This window comes from Bufo bufo, chromosome 6 (assembly GCF_905171765.1).
Source record: "Bufo bufo chromosome 6, aBufBuf1.1, whole genome shotgun sequence".
NCBI classification, from domain to species: domain Eukaryota; kingdom Metazoa; phylum Chordata; class Amphibia; order Anura; family Bufonidae; genus Bufo; species Bufo bufo.
Window position 1 is genome coordinate 72,449,934 of NC_053394.1, and position 10,163 is coordinate 72,460,096.

The 10,163-nt window shown below is 45.1% G+C and overlaps 1 protein-coding gene across 2 annotated transcripts in view; it reads right to left on the reverse strand.

The window, feature by feature from the left end:
- CALHM2 (calcium homeostasis modulator family member 2) overlaps nucleotides 1-2,316 on the reverse strand; it is a 31,253-nt gene extending 28,937 nt beyond the window's left edge. For both annotated transcript variants that reach the window (XR_005779831.1, XM_040437152.1), the window contains exon 1: nucleotides 2,215-2,316. The gene's annotated coding sequence lies outside the window, so the exon portion shown is untranslated. The remainder of the gene's footprint in view (nucleotides 1-2,214) is intronic.
- Between the last annotated feature and the right edge of the window lie 7,847 nt (nucleotides 2,317-10,163).

The following is a 10,163-nucleotide window of genomic DNA, read 5'->3' on the forward strand; positions in this document are numbered from 1 at the left end:
TGAATGGCGTCCTTCATACGCGACAGATTTTGTTGCAGGAAGTTTCTAAAACCGCAAACAATTGACATGCTTCGGATTTTGAAATCCGCACTGCAAGTTTATTTCCGCACAGGAGTTGTGTAATCTGTAATACGCTGCGGTTTTTCTGCACGGGAATCTACGTGGAAAAACCGCACTGTGCTCAGGGGGCATAAATGGGGTAGAGCCTGCACCTGCTATATCATGACACACACACACACAAATCAATACATCCCCCTGCATTGCAACGCAGAGCGTGTGAGTCCCCCAACCCAATATGCTGGAAAAAAAAGCTTGATATTATAAAAAATGATATACAGCAAATAGAAATAATAAAACAGCGTGGGGATTATTATGTAATTAACAGACAACTAACCGCAGCCTTCTGCCCTGGGGGTATAGCACTATAGCCTGAGGTGCTCCAAAAGATCTGTCTATGAGACCAGCCCCATCACTGATATATTAGGCTATGTTCACACAGAATCGACCTGACAAAAAAAATAGTAGCTGATCTGCCTGTTTTGGTAGTGTAAATCCCGCCAAAATGTGCAAAAAAACTTAAAAAACAACAACTTTTAGCCTTCACCATTGACTTCAATGGAAAACAGAGCTAAAATCCGCCTCAAAGAAGTAACGTGCCACTTCTGAAGGACGTCTGAAAGAGTCATGGTGGTGTTTTCCCATTGAAGTCAAAGGGAAGCTGTTGGTGACATTTTAGTAGCGGATTACAGCTGTGTTTTTGCGGCCATGTGCTGTACACATCAGCGTTTTTCCATAGACCGTGGGCCAGTGGAATAATCATGGGAGCGTGCAAAATAACACATCCGTGTTCTGTCAGAGATTTTTCACGGTCCATTGCTAGGAGATGCTCTGGAAATGAATTTTCAGCCTAGCAGTGTACAAGGAATACAGAAGACACATGGAGAGCAAAAAAATAAATAAATACACGGACCAAACACGGACTCCTCACGGAGGAAACAGGGGCGGACTTTCCACGGATGACAAATTTACATGGAAATGTGAACGAGGTCTCAGGTCGCCATGGAACGCTCACGCATCCATTGACTTTAATAAGTGCATGCCTTATTTTTGTTCGCGATTACGGATCTCCCATGCTCATTATAGTCTACGAGTTTGAGAAAACCACGGACACAACATGGATGCCATCCGTGTTTTTCACTGATAGTTGCTAGGAGATGCTCTGGAAATTAATTTTGAGCTGAGCAATGTCTATTGGATACGGATGACATGCCGAGGGTGAAATACACAGATCCTTCTCATAAACATAAACCACGAATCATCTGGTCACAGACGTCTCCACAGCCGTGTAAAAGAGGCCTTGGCTTCTTGCACACATCCGTGTCCGTAATTCAGTTTGCAAACAACGGAATTGCAAAATACAGATACCCTTCCGTGTTTTCCTCACTCCCATTAAGGACTTATGCACAGGGCCGTAAGTGGTTTTTTGGTCCACTTGGTGAAGAATGATGATCTGATGAAAAATATGGTGGTGTGCTTGGGTGAACAGGACTTTAGGGAAACTGGCTTAGTTGCCCATAGCAACCAATCAGATTCCACCTTTCTTTTTTCAAAGGAGCTTTCCAAAATGAAAGGTGGAATCTGATTGGTTGCTATGGGCAACTAAGCCAGTTCTACTTTACACCAGTTTGATAAATGACCCCTTTTTGTATTTATTCCCTTGGAATATATTGGACGGTCCATGGGTGCACCCCCAATGAGGCCAGCTGAGGCGATCGCTCCAGGCAGGGGCAAGAGGAGGGCAGCTGAAGGGCCATGGGCTGAAGGGAAGAAGTTAGGTTAAGAAATTGGCATGGGGGGGGGGGGCACCATTTCAGTTTTCGCCTCAGGCAGCAGAAACGCTAGGTGCACCCCTTATGGAACCTCTATGGCAGACCCTTGTAAATATGAGGAGATACATAGTTACAGCTACTAGATGGAGATGTACAGATAAGTCTCTGACTCCCAGTCTCCATAGCTGGTCATTTCCCCCAAAATCAAATGCAAAGAGCAGAAAATAACATGACTAAAGCCAGAGAAGAGCCCCCAGTTCACATGAGCAGACACTCAGGCAGCAGAGGGATTTCCTGGAAAGTCTGCAGCAGAAGTGACTCCTGCCCCTGAGATCATGGATGGAGGAGGAGGAAGCCTCTGGACAAGAAGAAGGATACAACTTACAGCCACTTCTGGGGGTCTTCAGCCTCTGCAGCCCGGCTGGGGACAGCTCCACAAGACGCTCCTGAAGAAGCGCACAGTCCAGAGCCCTCCCCGGGTGTGTCCTCCTGAGGGAGAAGCACGTGACCGTGAGGGTGGGGGCTCCTCCAGCCAAAGTCTGGGGGGATGTGAGTGTTCTCCTGCACTTTCCACCACAGGCTGCTATTGCTGGACTGCAGTAATGTCTGCACGGGCTCTTCAGGAGGGTTTGTTGTAGGAGGCTGAAGTTGGTGTCTTCTAAGGCTACTTTCACACTGGCGTTTTGGCTTTGAGTTTGTGAGATCCGTTTCAGGGCTCTTACAAGCGATCCAAAATGGATCAGTTTTGCCCTAATGCATTCTGAATGGATAAGGATCCGCTGAGAATGCATCAGTTTGGCTGCGTTTGGTCTCCATTCCGCTCTGGAGGCGGACACCAAAACGCAGCTTGCAGCGTCCTTGCAGAATTATTAGGCAAGTTGTATTTTTGAGGATTCATTTTATTATTGAACAACAACCATGTTCTCAATGAACCCAAAAAACTCATTAATATCAAAGCTGAATATTTTTGGAAGTAGTTTTTAGTTTGTTTTTAGTTTTAGCTATTTTAGGGGGATATCTGTGTGTGCAGGTGACTATTACTGTGCATAATTATTAGGCAACTTAACAAAAAACAAATATATACCCATTTCAATTGTTTATTTTTACCAGTGAAACCAATATAACATCTCAACATTCACAAATATACATTTCTGACATTCAAAAACAAAACAAAAACAAATCAGTGACCAATATAGCCACCTTTCTTTGCAAGGACACTCAAAAGCCTGCCATCCATGGATTCTGTCAGTGTTTTGATCTGTTCACCATCAACATTGCGTGCAGCAGCAACCACAGCCTCCCAGACACTGTTCAGAGAGGTGTACTGTTTTCCCTCCTTGTAAATCTCACATTTGATGATGGACCACAGGTTCTCAATGGGGTTCAGATCAGGTGAACAAGGAGGCCATGTCATTAGATTTTCTTCTTTTATACCCTTTCTTGCCAGCCACGCTGTGGAGTACTTGGACGCGTGTGATGGAGCATTGTCCTGCATGAAAATCATGTTTTTCTTGAAGGATGCAGACTTCTTCCTGTACCACTGCTTGAAGAAGGTGTCTTCCAGAAACTGGCAGTAGGACTGGGAGTTGAGCTTGACTCCATCCTCAACCCGAAAAGGCCCCACAAGCTCATCTTTGATGATACCAGCCCAAACCAGTACTCCACCTCCACCTTGCTGGCGTCTGAGTCGGACTGGAGCTCTCTGCCCTTTACCAATCCAGCCACGGGCCCATCCATCTGGCCCATCCATCTGGCCCATCAAGACTCACTCTCATTTCATCAGTCCATAAAACCTTAGAAAAATCAGTATTGAGATATTTCTTGGCCCAGTCTTGACGTTTCAGCTTGTGTGTCTTGTTCAGTGGTGGTCGTCTTTCAGCCTTTCTTACCTTGGCCATGTCTCTGAGTATTGCACACCTTGTGCTTTTGGGCACTCCAGTGATGTTGCAGCTCTGAAATATGGCCAAACTGGTGGCAAGTGGCATCTTGGCAGCTGCACGCTTGACTTTTTCCAGTTCATGGGCAGTTATTTTGCGCCTTGGTTTTTCCACACGCTTCTTGCAACCCTGTTGACTATTTTGAATGAAACGCTTGATTGTTCGATGATCACGCTTCAGAAGCTTTGCAATTTTAAGAGTGCTGCATCCCTTTGCAAGATATCTCACTATTTTTGACTTTTCTGAGCCTGTCAAGTCCTTCTTTTGACCCATTTTGCCAAAGGAAAGGAAGTTGCCTAATAATTATGCACACCTAATATAGGGTGTTGATGTCATTAGACCACACCCCTTCTCATTACAGAGATGCACATCACCTAATATGCTTAATTGGTAGTAGGCTTTCGAGCCTATACAGCTTGGAGTAAGACAACATGCATAAAGAGGATGATGTGGTCAAAATACTCATTTGCCTAATAATTCTGCACGCAGTGTACAGTCAGGTCCATAAATATTGGGACATCGACACAAATTGTAATTTTTTTGGCTCTATACACCACCACAATGGATTTGAAATGAAACGAACAAGATGTGCTTTAACTGCAGACTGTCAGCTTTAATTTGAGGGTATTTACATCCAAATCAGGTGAACGGTGTAGGAACTACAACAGTTTGCATATATGCCACCCACTTGTTAAGGGACCAAAAGTAATGGGACAATTGGCTTCTCAGCTGTTCCATGGCCAGGTGTGTGTTATTCCCTCATTATTCCAATTACAATGAGCAGATAAAAGGTCCAGAGTTCATTTCAAGTGTGCTATTTGCATTTGGAATCTGTTGCTGTCAACTCTCAAGATGAGATCCAAAGAGCTGTCACTATCAGTGAAGCAAGCCATCATTAGGCTGAAAAAACAAAACAAACCCATCAGGGAGATAGCAAAAACTTTAGGCGTCGCCAAAACAACTGTTTGGAACATTCTTTAAAAGAAGGAACGCACCGGTGAGCTCACAACACCAAAAGACCCGGAAGACCACGGAAAAAAAACTGTGGTGGATGACCGAAGAATTCTTTCCCCGGTGAAGAAAACACCCTTCACAACAGTTGGCCAGATCAAGAACACTCTCCAGGAGGTAGGTGTATGTGTGTCAAAGTCAACAATCAAGAGAAGACTTCACCAGAGTGAATACAGAGGGTTCACCACAAGATGTAAACCACTAGTGAGCCTCAAAAACAGGAAGGCCAGATTAGAGTTTGCCAAACGACATCTAAAAAAAGCCTTCACAGTTCTGGAACAACATCCTATGGACAGATGAGACCAAGATCAACTTGTACCAGAGTGATGGGAAGAGAAGAGTATGGAGAAGGAAAGGAACTGCTCATGATCCTAAGCATACCACCTCATCAGTAAAGCATGGTGGTGGTAGTGTCATGGCGTAGGCATGTATGGCTGCCAATGGAATTGGTTCTCTTGTATTTATTGATGATGTGACTGCTGACAAAAGCAGCAGGATGAATTCTGAACTGTTTCGGGCAATATTATCTGCTCATATTCAGCCAAATGCTTCCGAACTTATTGGACGGCGCTTCACAATGCAGATGGACAATGACCCGAAGCATACTGCAAAAGCAACCAAAGCGTTTTTTAAGGGAAAAAAGTGGAATGCCAAGACAATCACCTGACCTGAATCCGATTGAGCATGCATTTCACTTGCTGAAGACAAAAATGAAGGGTAAATGCCCCAAGAACAAGCAGGAACTGAAGACAGTTGCAGTAATTGACTGCAAAGGATTTGCTACGAAGTATTAAAAAGTGAAAGTTTGATTTATGATTATTATTCTGTCCCATTACTTTTGGTTCCTTAACAAGTGGGAGGCACATATGCAAACTGTTGTAATTCCTACACCGTTCACCTGATTTGGATGTAAATACCCTCAAATTAAAGCTGACAGTCTGCAGTTAAAGCACATCTTGTTCGTTTCATTTCAAATCCATTGTGGTGGTTTATAGAGCCAAAAATGGTAGAATTGTGTTGATGTCCCAATATTTATGGACCTGACTGTACATAGGTTAAAAGCGACATTAAAATACAAAAGATGGGCACAAAATGGGCATCAAAGTGGGCATAAAAAAATGTGATTTAAAAAATTTTATGAATTGAAAAACTGATGTTTTTAAGGGGTTAAATGAATTTGTGCCACTGATCTCTCACTGCCAACATACAGAGGGTGATGCTCCACATCAGATACAGTGGAGGTCAGCCTGGCCCAAACAGGTTCTAGGCATGAAAACTGGCATCAAAGTGGGCAGACAAACACTTTTCACTGATTTGAATAAGTAACTGATGTTTTTAAGGGGTTAAATTAATTTTAACGGTCGCATTCCCGAATGCTGTGGCTTTGTTTCCACTCTCCTTAGTGTGCAACATGCAGCCACTTTACCTCGGTTTTAGACGTGTATTTTTAGTACTTACATGCTGGGCCCTATGGTGCCATCTGTGGCCCATACAGTTTCTGTATTACTGGGTGCTTCCTTCCCCGGGCTCTAATCTGTGCTGCAGATGTGGTTACTTCCCTTTTTGGTTCTTCCATACATCTGCCACTCCGTTACTTTCGTGCTCTATGGTCTCCTTGTACTTTCTCAAGGCACTGTCCACAACAGGCCATCCTGGTTCAGCATGTACATGGTAACCATATCTGGCAGGGGTGGGCCAGCCCAACCCCCCACCTCCACCTTGTTGGTCTAGTGCTACTTCTGGTGTACCCAGTATATGGCTGATCTGTTCTGATCTGGTGGGTGGTCCACATACAACCACGCTCCCTACACCATGGCCAGGTGGTTGTTGGCTTTTGTGCTAGGGTTGCTATTGCCATCCCTATAAAATACTACTGTCTCCGCGTTCCCCATGTTATAAAAGAGTACCCGCGTTGTTTTCTGTTGAGTGCGTACCATTCCTGGTGGAGTACAGTGGTCTCCACTGGATCTTCTCCTTGTTTGGGTATGTAGCTTGGTGAGCACCGGCCGCTGCAGCAGTTTTCGGCCATCACTAGATGTCCTCCGCCACACGGAATCCTTCTTGGGTCAGCGACATTATCCTCGCTGGCCGTCCTCCCTGATGAGTCAGGGACAGAACCACTGAGCGCCACACGCCTGCCTGGTAGGTGAATTTTCTGCTGATTGCTCTGGCATCGGACAGGGTTCCGTAGTTCCTTCTGGGTCCGGGTGTTCCATTATATTCTCTGCTCAGTTCTGCTATCTGACAGAGGGCAGTCCCCTTGGACCTTGCTATTGTCTGCGCCTGTCAGGTACTTTTTCCCCCTGGGAGTCTTCTGTATGTCGGTCGCAGCTGGTTTCTTCATTTCGTGTAGTCACACCCTGTTTCTTTAATAGCGACTTCGCCATTCCTTATGCATATGGGTGTCTGTCGTTTTAGTGGTACAACCCAAGCTGCTGTACTTGCCCTCCCCGGGACAATGTATGCAGATTGCTAGTCACTATTCTTAGAATGGCTAGTTGTCCATGGCCAATTCCTTCCCCTATGGTGGTTCTTTTCATTTTTTCTTGGCTATTCTGGTTTTTGTTGTCCTCTGGTGGCTCAGTTCCTGGTTCCTTGTGAGCCCATACCGGGTAGTCCTTTCTGGATTCCTTGTCCCCGTTCATTTGACCACACAGATTCTGTATGATAATCGTTGTTTGGGAGGGGCCTGGGTTGTTTGTTCCCCTTGTGGGTTCCAATAGCCTTGTGGACCTCTTGGGATTCGTGTCTATCTTCCCATCCTCCCACGTCAAGTACCTGGTGTTGAGTGGTTTAGTGCTATGGTCTGCATTTCCACCTTATGGTCTCCTTCGGGAGGGACCTCCTCCTGTTTGTAGAACCTTCCTCCTTAGACTGTTGGGAGTACTCCCCTTCTCCTACCATATCTCTCAGTCCAGTGTGTCCCTGCTGAGATTTCCTGGGTCTGCATTTCCCTGATACTTCATTTGGCCGGAGTTTCTCTGGTCTTGCGCTTCTCAGCAATATTTTGTTTTCAGAGGCTTGTTCCTCGTCTCCTGGTTTTGGGATGCAGGTCTTATCTTATCTTATCTTTTTTCCTGGCCTTTACTTACAACCCCCTCCCATTCCAAGGGTTGGCGGTTTCCCTTAGAGCCTTTGGGGTTTTCACCTTTCAATAGGGTGCTTAACTTCATCACCTGCTTCGCGGTGAGGGGAGACCTGCTCCCTTCATATGTGAGCCTTGCTATGGCTTCCCTCACTCCAGTGTGTCCCTGCTGAGATTTCCTGGGCCTGCATCTGGTCCCCTTTTTTCCCTGATACTTCGTTTGGCCAGAGTTTCTCCGGTCCTGCGCTTCTCAGCGATATTTTGTTTTCAGAGGCTCGTTCCTCGTCTCCTGGTTTTGGGATGCAGGTCTTATCTTTTCTCTTTTCCTGGTTTTTACTTACCACCCCCTCCTCTTCCCAGGGTTGGCGGTTTCCCTTAGCGCCTTTGGGATTTTCTCCTTTCAATAGGGCGCTTAAATTCTTCACCTGCTTTGCGGTGAGGGGAGACCTGCTCCAATCACATGTGAGCCTTGCCATGGCTTCCCTCACTTGTTTGGCCTCAGGGTGTTTGTGCTTTCGCCTAAGACAATTAGAATGTTAGGTAGCTCCAATACGCAGTGCTGTCCTACTTTCTCTCCAGCCTTCGACTGAGCTGGGTGTTCCCCTTTGCCTTCTTCTTGCATTTGGGACTTTCTCCCAGGCATTTGTCCTGGGGTGCTGGCAGTCTTCACTGTGGCTTCATTGGGGTTTCTCCCTTGTTATGAGGCTTCTTGCCTATTCCGTGCTTTTCTCCTGTTGGGTCACATGGTTCTCCCGCACCTGTATGCCCAACCGGTGGCATGGCTGTGTTAAAGTCGCCCTAAATTAGAGCATTTGAGATGCACTCTGGTGCTCCAAATCAATGTACCCCCAGAGGGTTAATATCCACGCGTGGTTGAGAGACTGGACACTGACACAGAAGCTGGTCAAAGCAATCTCTATCTTTTATTACAAAGAGTAAACGTATATACATCTTCAGAAGAGGGCAGTCCTCTCTGAGGCTTAAACATTGTTTCATTGTTCAAAAAGGAAAAAGAGATAAGAGAAACAGAGATAACACTCTAACATCTGCGGACCGTATACCACTTTGGAATGTGAACTAATGTATAAATCTAAGTTTTCGCCATCTTATAATGGCTTCTATTCTAACAATAATACTGCATACGTCATATGTGACACTTCAAGGAGGTGCTTCTCTATAGGCAGTGAATAATATATACATATCATCAAGTCATATGATTGGCTTATGCATTCCTCCACAGTCTATACACCTCCCTTGGGACACCTGTACAAAGATGAGAAAACAGACATTGCCCACAGCACAGCTCTTTGCCCCCCCTCTCTTCTCCAGTCTTGAAACAAAGAGGGGGGTGGGAGGCACTTGAAGAAGAAAAAGTTAACTCATTACAGTCCTAGAGATACAAAATATAGAATAAAATTCACACATCTCTATCAGTCCCCCCTTGAATTTCATTCTCTCCCTAAACCTAAACATCTGTCCCAATGCTCCGACATCCTCTTCACCAGCTTTCACGACAAGCCATTCCTAGCGAACAGCCTCCCGTGACACTGGATTTGAGCATGGGGAAGTCAGATGATCTTTCCCTAACTGGCGTTGACATTATATGGGGGGACTGGAGGTCATCAGTGCTCCTGATTTTCTGGATCGAAGTCTTCATACAATTCTCCCATCATCATCTCTGGTGTGGCCTCATCAACTGCCTTGTTAAACAATTTTTTTTACACAGGGAATAATACAGCAGATAATTAGAACAAGCAAAATCAAAACAACGATGATGATGATACCAATTTGCAACAACATCTGCTTCCAATTTTTGAACCAGTTCTCTAGCCCTTCTGCCCATGAATTGTCTATTCCCGAATTCCTTTTAAATTTTTCAGATAGGGAGGTCAATCCCTTTAAAGCATTCATGACCTGCCCATTGGGCCCTAGATTATCGGGTATGACAGTACAGCAGGATTCTCCTATCATTTTGCAAACTCCTCCTTTCTCTGCCAGTAACATGTCCAAAGCCATTCTGTTCTGGAATGCCATAGTACTGGTGGGACCCAATTGTTCTATTATACCTTTTAGGGCATCCCGAGTGTAATTCACAAAGCGTTGCTGGTTATAGTAGATATAATTTATCCAATCCACATTTTTGTTTACCACAATTATTGGGAATATAGATTCAAATCCTGCTGCAACTTGATTCTGTGCCTTAAATTCATCAGGGACCCCCCTCGGGACTCCAATAGCATCTATATATACATGGGCTTCCAAACTACCACCTGGAATAGTCTCCCATTTTTCCCTTGTCCC